The sequence below is a fragment of the Dama dama genome, chromosome 27 (assembly GCF_033118175.1).
Source record: "Dama dama isolate Ldn47 chromosome 27, ASM3311817v1, whole genome shotgun sequence".
NCBI lineage: Eukaryota > Metazoa > Chordata > Mammalia > Artiodactyla > Cervidae > Dama > Dama dama.
The window spans coordinates 49492597-49510961 of record NC_083707.1 but is presented as its reverse complement, the minus strand read 5'-3'; the positions used below and the strand labels follow the sequence as shown (position 1 = coordinate 49510961).

The window sequence follows — 18365 nt, the reverse complement described above, 5'->3', positions numbered from 1 at the left end:
GCCTCTAAGTGTTCAAGTGAAAGGAAGCCACATACCCCTCAAAAGCCAGAAATGACTAGGCTTAGTGAGAAAAGCGTGTCAAGAGCAAAGACAGGCCGAAAGCTAGACCTCTTGTGCCAAACAATTAGCCAAGCTGTGAATGCAAAGGGAAAGTTCTTGAAGGAAATAAAAAATGCTACTCCGGGACTTCCCTGGAGTAACAGTGGTTGAGACTCTGCCTGCCAATGCAGGGGACATGGGTTCGATCCCTGGTCTGGGAAGATCCCCAGTGCTGCGGGACAACATAGCCCGTGTGCCACAACTACCGAGCCTGTGCTCTAGAGCCTGAGGTCCGCAGCTACTGAGGTTTGCAGGCTCTAGAGCCTGTGCTCTACAACAAGAGAAGCTATCACAATGAGAAGCCCGCATACTCCAACTAGAGAGTAACCCCTGCTCGCCACAGCTAGAGAAAGCCCATGCAGCAATGAAGACCCAGTGCAGCCAGAAATAATATATATATTTTTTAATTAAAAAACAAGATGCTGCTCCAGTGAACACACAATGATAAGAAAGCAAAACAGCTTATTGTTGACATAGAGAAAGTTTTTATGGTCTGTCTGAATAGGAGATCAAACCTGCTCCAACGTTTCCTTAAGCCAAAGCTTAACCCAGAGCAAGGCCCCAACTCTTCAATTCTGTGAAGACTGGGAGAGGTAAGGAAGCTGCAGAAGAAAAGTTTGAAGATCGCATAGGTTGGCTCCCGGGGATTAAGGGAAGAAGTCATCGCCATAACATCCAAGTGAAAGGTGAAGCAGTAAATGCTGATATAAAAGCTGCAGCAAGTCATCCAGAAAACCTAGGCTAAGATAGCTAAGATAGGAGGCTACTCAGAACAACAGATTCTCAATGTAGACAAAAGAGCCGTCTACTGGAAGAAGATACCATCCAAGACTTTCATAGCTGAATAGGAGAAGACAACGCCTGGCTTCAAAGCTTCAAAGACAGGCTGACTCCCTTGTTAGAGACTAATGAAGCTGGCGACTCTAAGTTGAAGCCAATGTTCATTTACCATTCTGAAAACCCTAGAGCCCTTAAGACTTATGCCAAATCTACTCTGCCTATGCTCTATAAACAGAAAAATGAAGCCTGGATGACAACTTATAACACGGTATACTGAATATTGCAAGCCCATTGTTGAGACCTCCTGCTCAGAAAAAAACATTTCTTTCAAAATATGATTCCTCATTGACAGTACACCTGGCCACCCAAGAGCTCTTACGGAGATAAACGACAAGATTTATGTTGTTTTCATGCCTGCTAACACAACCTCCATTCTGTACCCCTTGGGTCAAGGAGTAATTTTGACTTTCAAGTCTTATAACTTAAGAAATACATTTCTTTCTTTAGAAAAATCACTGTAGTATCTAAGGACCTTTATAATAAGAAAAAAATGAAAAACTCCTATGTTTTACTGTCACTGGCATCAAACTCTAATTTTCTACATTTCCTAATTCTCTGATTGTGGCACCAATGTCTCCAAAAAATGAATTGTGGCTCTTTGGCTCATGCGGCAAATTAATTTGAGACACTGACTGCAGAGAAATAGTCTATGAAGAAAAACTACAAGGTACTGCTTTGGGTCTGGTCTGCTTGCTGAGTACCATAAGTCTAACTGCAGCTGTGATGGCCCATGGAGAATGCAAACTTGTCAGCTTCAGCAACAATTATGCATGTAACACACATTACTCTGGGTAAACAGATAGGTCCCATAAAATATAAAAAACACAAGTTGTTTAATCTGTAAATATTTGATCCTCAGTAATCTTTAAAATGCTTCTAATGTTTTAAGACAGATCAAAACTCCACCATGATGTATGTCAAACATGAAAATCCTTCCCATAAGAATACTTCTTTCAGAGAATTGGTAAACTTAGTAACTGCTAAAGGCACATAGGAAAGTATCAACTATATTTTAAGTATTAAAAAAATAAAAATATCTAGTGCAGAATTCAAACCTTTATATCAAACTAGGTTATTTAAATTAAAAGTCAGTGATTTCATGAAGCTGGAAAACAAATTGAACTGACTTTTTAAAAAATGCAAAGGGTAAAAATGCTCACAAAAGATTGATTATTAAAGATGCTTCTAGTCTACAAATGTTAAGTAAAATAGGGCAGACCTGAACATTAAGTACCTGATTACTGTATTCCTTTATTACTAGTGTCTATAAAAGTGAAGTGAAAGTCACTCAGTCGTGTCCGACTCTTTTGCGACCCTTGGACTATACAGTGCATGGAATTCTCCAGGCCAGAATACTGGAGTAGGTAGCCTACTCCTTCTCCAGCGGATCTTCCCATTCCAGGAATCAAACTGGGGTCTCCTACATTGCAGGCGGATTCTTTTTTTTTTTTTTTTAATGTTCAAAAGTTAATTTGGTTATATTATCAAATTATAGTTCTTCAGAGAGCGGAAACTTGCTCTAAATTAGATTTGGGGAGGCATATCAAAACTAAATAATCTGCATATAAGACACACTCACATAAAAAGAAAAATACAGATGACCAAGGGTTCTTAAGCTGGGGGAGGCTATATTCCAACTTGGGGGAAGGGTGAAGGCACTGACGCTTGATCGTGACGTTTCCGAGTCCTGCGGTCTCCGAGTGTGGCAGGATGCAAGGGCTGCTGGGCCTGGCTGGACTCCCCACTCCTCTGCCGCACAGTATGCGATATTTGGGCAACTGCAGTGTCAAGCTGGCACCGCTCCTGAGGCTCCTGAGTGTTTATCAACTCAGTAGGTCAAAAGTCTGCAGACACTGGGTGGAGCAGCAGTAAGCCACAAAACTCACAGTTGTCCTCCCCTGGTGCAGCCCTGCCACTGGAGTCTCTCTCAAGGGAAAGAGCTTGGGGTAGACGACTGTAAACATGGGCTCACTGCACCGGTGAAAGTGCCCCGGGGGCAGTGCAGCAGCTCCGGGAGACTTCTGGGCAATGAGACTGGAGACAGAACGTCCAGATCTTTTAGAGAAGCGCGGTAGGTGTGATGCAGAGTCCTCATGGCCAGCTCCTGCAGAGGCAGGACATGATCCTTCTCTGTCCCTGTGGCCTTCACCTCAGCAGGGAGGAAAACGGTTAGCTGCCCCACTGCACCCAATGACTTTGTTGTACAGAAAGGATGGCAAGCCTTTCAGATGAATGTTGTTATCCACGTACACGTATTGAAGTTCTCGAGATCGACTTAAATCAAGTGGCAAAAATGCAAGACGGTTTCCAGCCGTGGAGAGCTCATTGAGGCTGGGCAGCTGGCAGAGGTGGCGCGACACACACCATAGACAATTTCAGTCCACAGTGAGGTACTGGAGATAGGAATTGCAGTTGGTTATTAGCTAATCGAAGATGACGTAAAGCTCTCAGACGACCAACTTCTGGGCAAACGATTTCTAAGGCATTGTCACTAAGATCCAAACATTGTAGTTTTACAAGGGACCCAATGGCTTCCGGAACCACAACTATAATTTGAATGAAGATACAGTTCCACAAGGTTTGGAAGCTTCTGAGCAAGGTTTTCTGGCAAGGTTGTAAGGGAGTTCCTTTTCATGTAGAGTCTCTCCAAGTACTGTAGTCCCTCATCTTTCAATAACTCTAATGGGAAATGCTACAGATTCCTGTAATTTAAGAACAAATTCTTGTGCTTTTCCAGCCTTGTCACAGAGATCGTCTTACAAAGTTCGGATGCCATGGCTGAACATATTCCATCAGGCACGCTGCAGTACTACATCTTGTCAAAATTGGTCCATTTCTCCGCCAGCGGAGCCAGCGCTCCCGAGCTGCAGGCGGATTCTTTACCAGCTGACCTACCAGGGAAGCTAACGTTTTTCTCAAGTTTATATAGGTTAAGTACAATTCCAGTGAAATACCTGTATCTTTGGAAGAGGAGAACTAAACTTGCCACTTCTTAGGCTAAGTAGAGGACTGTTCATTAGGTCCCCCCACCCCACTGATTCTCCTGCCAAGCTTTCCCGCAGTGAGTCCACACTGGAAGTCAGGTGAGGCTTCATCACCTCCCAGCACTGCCTCTCAGTGGTGTGTGGCTCCACTCTTAGACTCACTTCCACTCCCATCTTTGACCTCTCTTCCTCTGGGTGAAATCCCTCCCTTCGTTGCTCAATCTTAAAGCTACTTTCTGTTTCTCTTTTCCTTTTGCAACCATTTCTATGGCCCATTAAACTCTAAATCAGAATAATGGAATGGAAAAAAGAATAATTTCCCTCCCTTGAGCACAAGGAGCTATTAATCTTCCAATTTTTCATGGATGCGAGAGAAAGTTAATTATACTCTAGTTTTCCAGTGTTGCAGAGAAAAATAAAACAAAGTTGTGAACTTTCTACCCAACTGTGGATTTGTCTACCTCTCCTCTTCTACCAGTTCTATCATATATTTTGAAGTTCTGTTGTTTATATACACATTTAGGATGGATCCTCCTTGGCGGACCTCTAGTCCCCCTTCTTTTGTCAATAACACCCCTTTCTCATGAATTCTCTCTGTTGTTTGGGTGAGTCTAATCCCTCCCCCTGACTACCAGGTTGGTCCATGACACAGGCATGACCAAGGAGAGTACCACTGCCCCACCACTCCCATCCCCACGGCAATGGTTGACTTAGGAGTATATTCATCACACCAAGTGGGCTACTCAGAGCCAGTAAGCACATCCCAGGGAGTTTCACTGGACTCCTAACCAAGTCTGAATATCTTTGAGCATGAGACATCTCACCTGCCTCAGGGGATTCATATGACATTAAGATTTAAATGCAAATCGTTACATGATTAGTAGTAGAACCAATAGCTCCCAAATAGTAGAGTAATAAAAAGAGGGGCAGGGGGTGAAGACCTATACAGTTCTATCCCAACTCAACAAACAGCATTGACAAAGGGAAAGGAAAGAAAAAAAAGGGGAAATTCATGGCAAATAGAAAGCAAAAATAAGATGGTTCGCAATAAATGTAGTGGATATGAGTCACTTATTTAAAGATGTATTTATCACACTGAATGAAAAAAAGAAAAGAAAATCCAGCTACATGCTATAACCAAGACACTGTGCTGAAGCAAATTCATTCAGACGAGTTGAAAAGAATGAAATGGGAAAAATATACCAGGCAAATGCTGATCAAAAAATGGTATAGCAATATTAATGTGGAATTAATATTGGAAAATCAAGTGGAATTACAGAAAAATAGTCCCTTTTGTAGCAAAGAAGATCCTCTTTTCTATAGTTATTTCTATATTTTTATTTTTTTTTTTTCTATATTTTTAAAATTAATTTTTTCTTTTCTTTTTTTTAATTGAAGGATAATTGCTTTACAGAATTTTGTTGTTTTCTGTCAAATATCAACACGAATCAGCCATAGGTATACATATGTCCCCTCCCTCTTGAACCTAAATTAATTTATTTTTAGTTGAAGGATAATTGCTTTAAATAATGTGTTGATTTCTGCCATATATCAACGTGAATTAGCCATAGGTATACATGAATACCTACGGGAGGTTCTCCCTCTTGACCCTGCCTCTCATCTCCCACCCCATCCCATCCCTCTGGGTAGTCACAGAGCACCTGAGTTGAGCTCCCTGCATCATACAGCAAAGTTCCCACTGGCTATCTATTTTACACATGGTACTGTGTAAGTTTCCATGCTTCTCTCTCAATTGTCCCAACTTCTCTTTCCCCCACTGTGTTGACAACTTTGCTCCTATGTCTGTGTCTCCGCTGATGCCCTGAAAATAGATTCATCGGTACCATCTTTCTAGATTTCATATATATACATTAATATACAATATTTGTTTTTCTCTTTCTGACTTACTTTATATAACAGGCTCTAGGTTCATCTGCCTCATTAGGACTGACTCAAATGTGTTCCTTTTTATGGTCGAGTAATATTCCATTATATATATGTACCACAACTTCTTTATCCATTCACCCATTGAGGGACATCTAGGTTGCTTCCATGTCCTAGCTATTGTAAATAGTGCTGTGATGAAAATTTGGGTACATGCATCTCTTTTGATTATGGTTTTCTTACAGCATATGCCAAATAATGGGATTGTTGGATCATATGGTAGTTCTATTCCTATTTTTTTAAGGAATCTATACTGTTCTCCATAGTGACTGTATCAATTTACATTCCCACCAAGAGTACAAGAGAGTATTCTTTTCTCCACACCCTCTCCAGCACTTATTGTTTGTAGATTTTTTGATGATGGCTATTCTGACCAGTGTGAGGTGATTAATCATTGTACTTTTGATTTGCATCTCTCTAATAATGAGTGATGTTGGGCATCTTTACATGCCTTTATTAACCATCTTATGTCTTCTTTGGAGAAATGTCTGTTTAGGTCCTCTGTCCATTTTTTGATTGCTTTCCTGGTTATTGATATTTTTAGCAGGACATGTGGGCATCCGGAACAAACACTATTTTCCAGTCTCTCGGGCATGATCTACGTTTGGACCAATAAGATGTGAGCAAAACTATTGTGTAGTCGCTTCTTGTGTCGTGTGTGTTCTTGGGGAGGGACAGTTCTGGAGGTCACTGCTATTAATATCAACCTAGCCACATAATGCATCTCTCACTTTCTCAGGCTGTGACAGAAGTGCTGAAGCTGAGCTCATTTGCAATCTAAATGCATGTGTACAGTGGTACTCAGAACACTGCATTAATTTCTGTATGAACGAAAGGTATGTTACTTTATTCATCTTCAAATTGTTTATAAATTGTGCACCCTTATATAATGCCTCCCATGGCTATGATGTCGCTGCCCTTTACCCTACGGATTAAGGCTTTAGTCCCACAGTACGGACTGGGGAGAAACACCTGGACCGGGGCGGGGGCGGGGGAGCGGGTAGTGTCCCTCCTGTGGTGGCAGATGCTCACTTCCCCTGGGCCTGGATCACAAAAGGTGCTTCCTCAAGGACTCTCCCTAACCTTGTGGTCTGGAGAGAAAAAAAAATCCCCCCTTGGGCTTCACACTTTCTGTCTTTACTAGTCTCTTAAGCATTCCAACTGAATTCTTGATGCAGTCTAGCTGTGTTGGCCAATGCTCACTCCTTGTCTCTCCCGGTGGGCACTTGTTTCCTCTTGGATTTCATTCTAGTTGGTTGTCTTCAGTTCTCCCATGGTGTCAACTTGTCATTTTTCCAACTTTAAAAAAAAAAATCTTTGCAGTGGTGGGAATAATACGCTTTCCAGGTTGCCACATCTAGGACAGAAACTGGAAGACAGAGTTAAGTTACTTTTTTAAAGGAAAAGAAAATATATCATTTTGCTCACTCAGTTTATGGACTGAATAGTATTCATTTTTTCATATAGTAAATTGCCATTTGGTTCTTTAGTTAAAGTTTTTCTCCATTAAAAAAAATTGAAGTATGGCTGATTCATAATGTTTCAGGTGTATAGCAAAGTGATTCAGTTATACATGCATACATACATGTGTGTGTTTTCTTTTTCAGATTCTTTTCCATTATAGGTTATTACAAGATCTTGAATATAGCTCCCTGTGCTATACAGTAGATCCTTGTTGTTTATCTATTTTATATATACTAGTGTGTGTCTATTAATCCCAAACTCCTAATTTATTCCTCCCTCCCCCTTTCCCCTTTCATTCCATAAGTCTGTGTTCTATGTCTAATGAATCTGTTTCTGTTTAGTAAATAAGTTCATTTGTATCATTTTTTTTAGATTCCACATATAAGTGATATTAGAAGATATTCGTCTTTCTTGTCTGATTTTCCTTCACTTAATATGATCATCTCTAGGTACATCCACATTGCTGCACACGGCATTATTTCATGATTTTTATGGCTGAGTAATAGTTCATTGTGTATATTTACTACATCTTCTTTATCCATTCATCTGCCAGTGGACATTTAGGTTGATTCCATGTCCTGCCTCTTGTAAACAGTGCTGCTGAGGACACTGGGGTGTATGTATCTTTTTGAATTAGAGTTTTGTCTGAATATATGTCCAAAAGTGGGATTGCCAGATCACTTAGTAGTTCTAGTCTTCTAAAGAATCTCCATACTGTTTCCAGAGTGGCTCCATCAGTTTACATTCCCACCAACAGTGTAGAACAGTTAGTTCCCTTTTCCTCACACCCTCTCTGGTATTTATTATTTGGCGGTTTGATTCTTATAATCCCATGAGGTAAGTGACTGCTCTTCCCATTTACAGCTGAGGTTTGGAGAGGACTCGGGCAGGCGCGGGGATTTCCTCTGATCCTGCCCGACTGCCTGGGCATCACTGCTCTGTGCTGCCTTCTGAGATCACGGGGTGTGAGCGTTGAGTTTGGGGGGGAAGCTGGGGAGGAGGCAGACCACCTGTGTCCTTAGCCAGTGCTCGGACGAGCTTTAAGGCCTGAGCTGGGGAATGACAGAGGTGCTCAGGGTGAGGAGAGAGAACGGCATGGTTTGTAGTGCACTTCGTATGTGGACTCAGGAGGAAGCAGGTCTTGGGGAAAAGACCACTGGCTGAAGAAATGCAGAAGGCTTTCTTCTGAGCTTTTCACTGCCCCCACAACAGAGCATGGAGTCCTAACAACTTGGAATCTGGGCTCAGAACCAGGGCAGGGGTGGAAGCTCTCCCAGTGTTGGGGAATTTAGGCCTTGGCCCTGTGTGTGGGGATTGGGGGTGGAGGAATGTGTATGGAAAATCCATGATGGGGATGGAGCTACTGGAAACAAGACTGACGCTTCTGCTCAGAAGCACTCCCAACCCCAGGACAGAAGTGTGGGTTTGTAGCACCTTCCTTTAATATACAAACATACACAATCTTTTTGTGATTTCTCTAGAAGATTTCGATTATGAAGTGGCTGTGTTACACATTCATTCATTTTTTTCATTCATTTATTCATCAATAAACATTCACTGAAGAAAGTAGGGAAAACCACTAGACCATTCAGGTATGACCTAAATCAAATCCCTTACAATTATACAGTGGAAGTGACAAGTAGATTCAAGAGATTAGATCTGATAGACATAATGCCTGAAGAACTATGTTTGGAGGTTTGTGATATTGTACAGTAGGCAGTGATCAAGACCATCCCCAAGAAAAAGAAATGCTAAAAGTCAAAACAGTTATCTGAGGAGGACTTACAAATAGCTGTGAAAAGAAGAGAAGCAAAAGGCAAAGGAGAAAAGGAAAGGTATATGTTTTTTTTGTTTGTTTTGGCTTTTTTTTTTAATGTTTTGGCTTTTTGGCTGCAAAGCACGTAGGATCTTATTTTCCCATTGGGGACTGAACTCACACCCCCTGCGCTGGAAGGCAAAGTTTTAACCATGGACCACCAGGGAAGTCCCAAGGCATTTATTTTTGAGAGGGGATTTTATCTTTTTAGAAAGCACAGACAGAACCCAATATGCCCTAGACCAGGGCGTACAATATAACACGTATCTTCTGCAGGCCGCATGACCTCTGTCACAGCTGATCCCTCTGCCATTTAAGCATGAAAGTAGCCATGGACAATACACCAAAACCTGGACACAGCATGGCTATGTTCCAATAAAACTTTATTTACAATCCAGGCAGTGAGCCAGAAGAGGCCCAGAGCCATAATCTGGCAGCCTGTGCCCCAGGCCAAACCCGGAAGCCTGAGTCTCCCCTGTAATGGAAACGCTTTTCTCCTGCGTTTGCCCAGATGGATGCTCTGGCTCTGCCTGGCCATTCCACAGCCCCCAAAGAAGCCTCCCACTGGGAGATGCTGCCAAAGTCTGACCACAGCCCTGGGCCGAACTTGTGCTTTTCTGCATTCTGTCCAGGGAGGCCCAGCTCATTCTTGAAGCCCTGTTGCCGGCAGGCTGTCCGGGTGCCAGTGTCCACCCTGGATGCCCACTCTGGACAGTGCCTGTGCTCATTTGACCTCCTTGACGCCTTCTCCCACTGAAACTGATCTATTAGGAGAAGAGGTAACACAGCCACTTCATAAGCCTAAAAGTATCGATCACCCATCATACATCCACTCACCACTAATCCACTGGAACAAAGCCAGAAGGTGGACTTTCAGGGCCTCTGATGAACCTTGTAGCGTGCGACTTGGAGTGTCTGGGCCCAAGGCTGGTGGACCTGACTTGTCTTTAGAGATGGACTTGGGGATGCGCCTGCCTGCAGGAGCAAATCAGAGGTGCTCCTCAGGTTGGAGCCCATTTAATGGTCCAGCCACTGGCATTTTTTTCCCAGTGGAGTTCCTGGTCAGTTTCCTAGAGGTCCCCACCCCAGATAGGACACTGCCACTCTCTGTTTGTGTGGCCATAGGGCCACTAGCTAAGGGGTATGTAATTCTGACCATGCACCTGAAAAGGCTCGTGTGCTCCCTAACCTCTGTATCCCTCAAAGAGACCCTTGGCCAGCTTGTAGCAGGCCTCTCTTCCCTCTCCCCCAACACTTCATCACCGCTCCCACCATACCTCCTTCACACAGAACCTCTGCAGAAGGCAGAAGGAACCCTGCCAGGCTCCTGTGAGTTGGTACAGACACCCGTAGCTTTCATCCAAGGTCCTTCTGGTCTTCTGTCCCCACCATTCCTCCCTGTCACCAGCTTTTCCCTCACTTTAGCCCCCACTCTAGCTACAGCCAGCTAATTATGACAAAGCTGCTTCCCGTTTGATATGGGGAGCAGATTTACGGGGGGTGGGGGTCAGGAGGAGTAATTATTTACTAGAATATCAGGAAGCAGGGGGCAGTTACACAAGAGGTTTTGGGAAACCAAGCTGATTCAGAAAACTCAGATAAGATTCATTTCGTCTCATTCCAATGTCTTTAGCTTTCTAAGGCACCGGGGCCTTGGAATGCAGAAACAATTTCTCTGTATTGATCTCTGAAGAAATTGCATTGGCAGGAGATATGAGTTTGATCCCTGAGTCAGGAAGATCACTCCAGTATTCTTGCCTGGGAGATCCCATGGACAGAGGAGCCTGACGGGCTACCGTCCATAGGGCTGCAAAGAGTCCGTGGGGCCCCAAAGAGTCTATGGGGCTGCAAAAAGCTGGACACGACTGAAGTGACAGAGCACACACATCAAAGAAGTTAAACCAATAGGCACTTTTATTTTTGCCTCCAGACTTTCAATTTTGCTTTCCTTTAAAGTTTTTTCATTGCTGGGAAGTGAAAATGTTTAGCATATGATTGCATTTTGACTTAGGTCTTCTAGGATTGAGTACATAGAGGATGCAACCTGGACGAATAATACAAAAATGAACTGTGTGCAGTGACTCAGCAAAGAGGAGTTTGAGAAGCTGTGGGGGATTTGTGTTTATCTGACTTTGGATCTTTGACACAGGAAATACACAGGTGGTCTTAAAAAAAAATTTAAGCAATTTTAGATTATGAAAAAATTGTGAAAATAATATAGATGTCCATATATTGGTCACCCAGCTTCCCCTGATGTTAAATTTTACATGACACAACCATTCAAATTATCAAAAGCAGGACATTAACACTAATACAGCCCTATTAACTAAACTATAGATCTTGGTGGCATTTCAGAAGTTCTCCCACTGATGTCCTTTTCCCTGTCCAGGAGCCAATCCAGAATTCCACACTGTGTTTAGTCTTCACGTCTGCTTAGTCTCTTCTGGCTTGTGAAAGTTTGTCAGTTTGAGGGTTTGTCTGATGTTGTCTTGTGAACAGATTGAGATTATGCGTTTTGGCAAGGATGCCACAGAAATGATGTCACGCCTTTCTCGTGCGTCACATCAGGGGCACCTGATGTCAGGATGTGTTATCACTGGTAACGTTAATCCTGGCCACTTGGTTCAGATGGTAAGTTGCTCCGGTGTAAACTTACCATTTTTTCCTCTGTAATTAATGAATACCTTATCAGAAGATAGTTCGAGGCTCTGCAAACTGTGTGTTTGTCCTTATACTTTTGCTCACTGATTTTAGCAGCCATCAGCAGTTCTTTTCTTGCTTCTAACAGCTCTGAGTGTGATTTTGCCCAAAGCCAAGCTTCTGTTTGCTTCATTCTCTCTATGTTTATTGACTGGAATTCTGTAGGACAGAACTGTCTCTTCTCCAGTATTTTGTTATTTATTTATAGCAGTATGAACTAAAGGATATTTATTTTATTCCATGGGTTATAATAGATTACTATCATTATTTACATGGTTACTAAACTTCTTCCACCTTTGGCGTTAGGAACACCTTCAGGTTGGCACTTATGTCCTTTGATGTCCTAAATTTTGGTTTTAGTACTTCTTTACTTCCTAGCACCGTAAGATGTTTCAGGCTAATTCTCTATTTTTTTTTTTTAAGCCCCATCCCTGGAATCAACCATTTCTGCAATGAGTTCTGGTTTCTTTTATTTGAGAATAGTGTTTAGAAACTAAGACTTGGACATCTGGTGTACTCACTGCTAAGGAGGTATCTTTTCTCCTAGGGCCTCTCAGCAGACAAACCTAGGAAACCACACACACACATTTCTGAATCCTTCGATGTGTGTGTGTATTTCATTCTAACCTTCCACCTTTCCTTATTTATTACTCTTCTTGAGCAGTAAAAAATCATAAACAGAACGAAAGTGTCTTTCATTATCCACAATAGTTTCACTTGTTTGTTCAATCTTAGTACAGCCATAAAGTAGTTTCAAGATTGCTATCTTATACCCCATGGAAAACAAATTTGCTAGCTAGAGTATAGCATTTGCATATATATATTTGCAACTTTTCCCTAATTTTGTAAAGATTTTTGGTTCTTTGTTCCTTAGGAATTCTTTAAGTATTAGGAGGGATTCCCATACGGTGCTAGTGGTAAAAAAAAAAAAACAAACCCACTGCCAACTCTAGAGACATAAGAGACTTGGGTGTGATCCCTGAGTCGGGAAGATTCCCTGAAGGAGGGCATAGCAACCCCCTCCAGATTTCTTGCTTATAGAATCCAATGGACAGAGGAGCCTGGCAGGCTACAGTCCAGGGTCACAAAGAGTCAGACACGACTGAAGTGGCTTAGCACACAAGCACACACAGGAATTAGGAACATTGACCTGTTGTCTATAGTATATGGTGCAAATATTTTCTCCCCCTATTAGTAATTTTTACAGCTGTTTATGAAAATTTTTTGCCTTGTGCTTGACTGGGTTTTTTGTTCACTTGATTTGTTTCAATTTAGTCAAATTGATCCGTGTTTTCTTTTGTTGTGACTGGGCTTTGAGGCAGAGTTAACTGAGTTAACCTCTTAACTGAGGTTAAGAGGAATTCATCCATGTTTTTTTTCCAGTACTTTTATGGTTTAGATTGCTAATCCATTCGGAATTTTCTCTCACATATGGGGTAAGGTATAGATCTAATTTTATCTTTTTCCAGTTGTTTCAGCACCATTTATTAGAAAATATCATCTTTGATCTAGTAATTTGAGACACTACCTCTCTCATATACTAAATTTCCATGAGTATTTGGGTCTGTTTTATTCTCTTTCACTAGTCTTTTTGTCTGTTCCAGCACCAATATTATGATGTTTTCATTACGGCCACTTTGTGATATGTTTTAATGCCCAATGGAGCTACTTCCCTCAGGAGTTTTACTTTTTAATGTTACCCTGTTTACTCTTGTATGCTTTTTCTATATGAATTTTACTTATCAACTTGTCTAATTCTATAAAGAGCTTGTTGGTGTTTTTGTTGTGGTTTCATTAAATTTTAAAAAGTAACAAAAAAGGGAGAACTGATGTAACATTTATAACATTGTTATCCTATTCAACAACAAATGTCTTTCCATTTGTTAAAGTCTACATTTGTGTTTTTCAAGAGTATCTTTATATTTTTCTCATTTAGATTTTGCATGTTTTTAACTAGAATAAACTTCGTAAAGTTTGTCCCAAAGTATGTCATTCTCCCCAAGCTATTATAAATGAAGTTTCTAGCATTGCTGTCAGCATACACTCGGCATACTTGACTCTATCCTGCCTTGCATCATTCTCTCTATAAAAATGGAGCACCTCAGTATGTCTCGTGAGCAGGGACCTAAATTTGTATTTTCCTCCTCTTGTGTCCCCTACTTATTTGGTTGAGATTTTTGCTATGACTAATTGGTGAAATGATGTGAAACCTCTGTGTCTGACCCTGAATCTTACTCCACAGACCCGTCTTAGAAACAAAAGGGTATTTCCTGTTTATCTTTCCAAATTCATGCCCCTGTTGCTTTAACTGCAGGCATCAGTCTAGGTGTGAAGACAGCGCTCTTCCTGCCTAATGTGACCAAGCCTTCCGTGACCAAGTCTTCCTAGAAGGGGCTTGGTTATATCCTGATTATATTTTGCTCTCTGCCCATACATCTCTTCCTGGAGCTGAGCCAATGACCAGAATCTAAATATTCTGAACCTCTCATTTCACAATTTTATCCAGGGTCAGCCTGGTAACTATTGAAGTTCACAAGAACCAGAGTCCACAGCCTGTGGGTAAATGACCATCTAGTAAGGCCTCTGGGTCATGTGGGAACAACCAGTCTTGAACTTACCCTGGCAGTTCCATTGTGGCTACAGAAGGGCTGGCTACACTCAGTAGGTGCTTAACAAGTATCTTCTGGATCTCAGATGGATGGATGGATATATTGACAAGGGACTGACTAATGGATGGACGGGTGAATATATGGATGATTTTTTAATTTTTTAATATTTTATATGTATTTATATTTATACATATTTTATATTTTTAAATATTTTAAAATTTCATTAATAGTCCTTTAGGTTAGTAGTGAGTGTTTAGAGTACACGTGTCCACAAGCAATCTTTCTCCTCAAACAACCAATATCTGGACAAGCTACAGAGCACAGCCAAAAATGGAGGGTGGCGGGGGTGGGGGGAGCCTTTCGGGAATTCCTTGGCAATCCAGTGGTTAGGACTTGGCACTTTCACTGCCAGTTGCATAACACAGCCAAAACAAAAAAATAAATATTTTTTCTAAAAAAACTTGTTCAAGAAAAGTTAATTAGGAAGTTGTTAATTAAAGCACTGTCATATTCACCATTACCATCATCAGTATCACCTTAAAATTATAATAGAATAGATATTATGTAATGAAACAAGAATCTCAAGGAGAAAAACATTTGGGAATTAATTCAGAATGTGTGATAACATCAATCAACATGCTATCACACTTTCTAAAACTACCACGCATGCACTAAATACACAGAGAATTTAGTAGGAGAAAAGGAATTTGATGTTTCCTCAAAATGGATAAGAGTGTATCTTGGAAATCAAATTAATGGACACAGCAAAATAGCAAAATAAATTTGGTCAATTCCAAATTGTTGGATCCAAAGGAGACAGGAGAGCGTGACCATTTTCAAGTCATGAGTTATCCCCAAGCTTTATTTCAGGCCAGAAACTTACTAACCTTTAACAAGAGCAAAATTCTGTCCTTGGTCAAAATTTCATACCCCAACCCTTTCCTCTCTCTCCCCTTTCTCTTACTAGCTCTTCCTACCTCCTTTCTCTTCTCCCCAGCTATTAATCTCTTACTCCAAAAAGGAGCTGACAAACTCATTAACTTGAAATGTATGTGACTCATACTAGTGTCTGGGCTTATGGCTTCCAAGGAGATTCAAGCTTTAATGGGAGCCAAGAACCACGTTGCTTTTAACATAGTATAGTGTTTTTAAAAAATTAAAGTAAGGTTGATTTACAGTGGTATATTAATTTCATGTGTGTATCACAGAGACTCAATATTTTGATAGATCACCATCTATTTGAAGTTATTACAAAATAATGGCTCTACATAAAAAAGAATGAAATAATGCTATTTGCACCAACATGGACGCCACTAGAGATTATCATACTAGGTGAAGGAAGTCAGAAACAGAAAGACAAACATCGTATGATGTCACTTATACGTGGAATCTAAACTATGACACAAATGAACCTATCTATGAAACAGAAACAGAATCATGGACACAGAAGACAGACGGGTGGTTGTCAAGGGAGGGGGTTGGGGGGGGCAAGGGATGAGTGGTCAGTTGGGTTTAGCAGGTATAAGCTTCTATACATAGGATGGGTAAATAAGGTCCTACTACAAAGCACAGAGAGCTGTATTCAATACCCTACCATAAACCATAATGGAAAAGAATATGCATATGACTGAGTCACTTTGCTATACAGCAGAAATTTATAAAATTATAAATTAACTATACTTGGATTTCTTTAAATTGACAAAAATAATGACTCTATTACCTCATGCTGTACAATATATCCTTGTCGCTAAGAACCACATTTGTAAGTGAGAATTTTCAAAGTATATCAAGTCAGGAAGGAGACCCACATTGGGGGTACATTTTACCCTGCATCCTTGAAATCATTCCTCCCAACTCACAGTCTACTCTGGGGTTCCCAGCCTCCCAGGGGGAGCAGCACGAGCCAGGACCTGAGACCAAGCTGCCCCAGTGTCCTGCCCTGGAGTCTGGCAGGCAGTGGTTTCTGATCTTTAACCTACTTGCTCCAGTGCCTAGGGATCTAGGTTCCAATCAGACCATCATCCTCCACGCTGTAAAGCTTTCAGGAAAGACAACAAACCTTTGATTTGAGAAGTGGCTCTTGGCAAGAGCTATCAGGTCTTATCTCTGCCCAGAGCTAATCATCAAGAAGTGGACAGAACATCAAAATGAACACAAGACCTACCCACCCATCTGGGTTACTGGTACTTACTCTTTTCCAAACATTTCTCCATCATGTCCTCACTTGCTCCCAACCGCTGTAAGACAAGTGTCATAAGCCCCAGCATAGAGAAGAACACTGGCCCAGAGAGGTTATATAACTAGCTTTAAACAGCACATTGTAGACTCTGGCAGAGATTATGGGTAAGCCTCCGACTATCTGCCTGGCAGCCTTCCTGCTCTGTTGGACGGTTCCAAATAAGAGAGGCACCTACATCTGGAAAATTTTAATCAGGTCAACAGCCCAGGAATTTGCACATCTGGTTTATAAAGGTTGCCCCAGCCTGGGACATGGTGAATATCTATACACACATGCACATCTCAGAAATGGATGGCTGACAAGGTGAATCCAGGCACAAACCAGCACATAGCACTGTCTTATGTGTGGGTTTTGAATTTCAAGTGGTTATTGTTCTTTGATCCCATAGAAATCAACATTGTTACTTTTCAGATAAGGTTTGAGCATGATTCTGGGACAACTCAGCTCAAGGTTGACTCAGTAGGGCTTTCTCAGACTGGCTCTTCTCTCTTTTCCCATCTGAAGGCTCCTGCTGAAAATGATTTTACCTCATCAGAGTTTAAGCAAACAAGCAGGTGGGTAGAGATGGTGGGACCCAGTGTAGGTGAGCTACATGGAACCACCCTTGAGAAGATCTGAATTCTAACCCTAGTCCTGCCTTTGGGAAAGTCTTTCCTCTCCCCAGGCTTCAGTGTTCCCAAGAATGAAATGATAAAACTGGAATTGATCAGCCCTAAATTCCCTTCTGGCTCAGACATTTCGTGCTTCTGAGATCTGATAAGGAGGTATGCTGTAACCCAGAACACTGGAAACACATCCTGGACGCTAGGTGAGAGACACCATGAGTTCATTCACTGACTTGTAGTTGTTTTAGGCATGTTCCCTTCTCCCTGGTAATGTCATCATCTGACCCAAATACAAATGCCATCATAGGGAAAACCTCATCTGAGACTCCTGGGATTCCCCCTAGAGCTCTGAGAAGTAGGAAATAAATAGGCCTTCTCCAGACTAAGTAAATATCAGAGCCGAGGAAATTCCCTGCCGAGTTTCCCTGTGAAGACAGCATCTGAGAGGTTAACACATCCCCGTGAATCTGTAGATCAGTCAGGAGCTATGTTCAGGGCTGGAGAGAACAGACCAGAACTAGAAGATTCTAGATGATATGGAGGCCACTGCTTGATTAGAAAGAGGAAAATGACCTCCACTCACTTTCCAGGGAGACTTTATCAGTAAAACTGCAGTAGCTATAGCTATTGAGAAGCTGTTGCATATGGGGAATGACCGTCAGGCTAACTGGGTCTATCAGATAACTGAGGGGGTGGCCCCCACATTTAATATACCATGGAGCTTACAGTGGGCCTTCAGTGATGTCTATAGAGTAAATGCATAAATAAACCCTTGAGGAAATATGATTTTAATACAGACTTTTCTATAGTGATACTTGTTTGCAGATATGGTTTGTTTGTTGTTGTTGTTTTAATATTTCTTTCTTTATTTGCCTGCACCACATTTTAGTTCTGGCATATGGGATCTAGTTCCCAGACCAGGGGTTGAACCAGGGCCCCCTGCATTGGGAACATAGGGTCTAAGCCACTGGACCACCAGGGAAGTTCCAGATAGGGTTTTATAGAAAGATCTGGCAACAGAAAACATGGTAGTTGTTAGTCTATGACCTTATGCAAGGTGCGTGA

General features: G+C 41.6%; 1 pseudogene; it reads right to left on the bottom strand.

The window, feature by feature from the left end:
• Positions 1-1135: 1135 nt before the first annotated feature.
• On the bottom strand, positions 1136-4098 carry LOC133047538 (leucine-rich repeat-containing protein 28-like; annotated as a pseudogene).
• Between the last annotated feature and the right edge of the window lie 14267 nt (positions 4099-18365).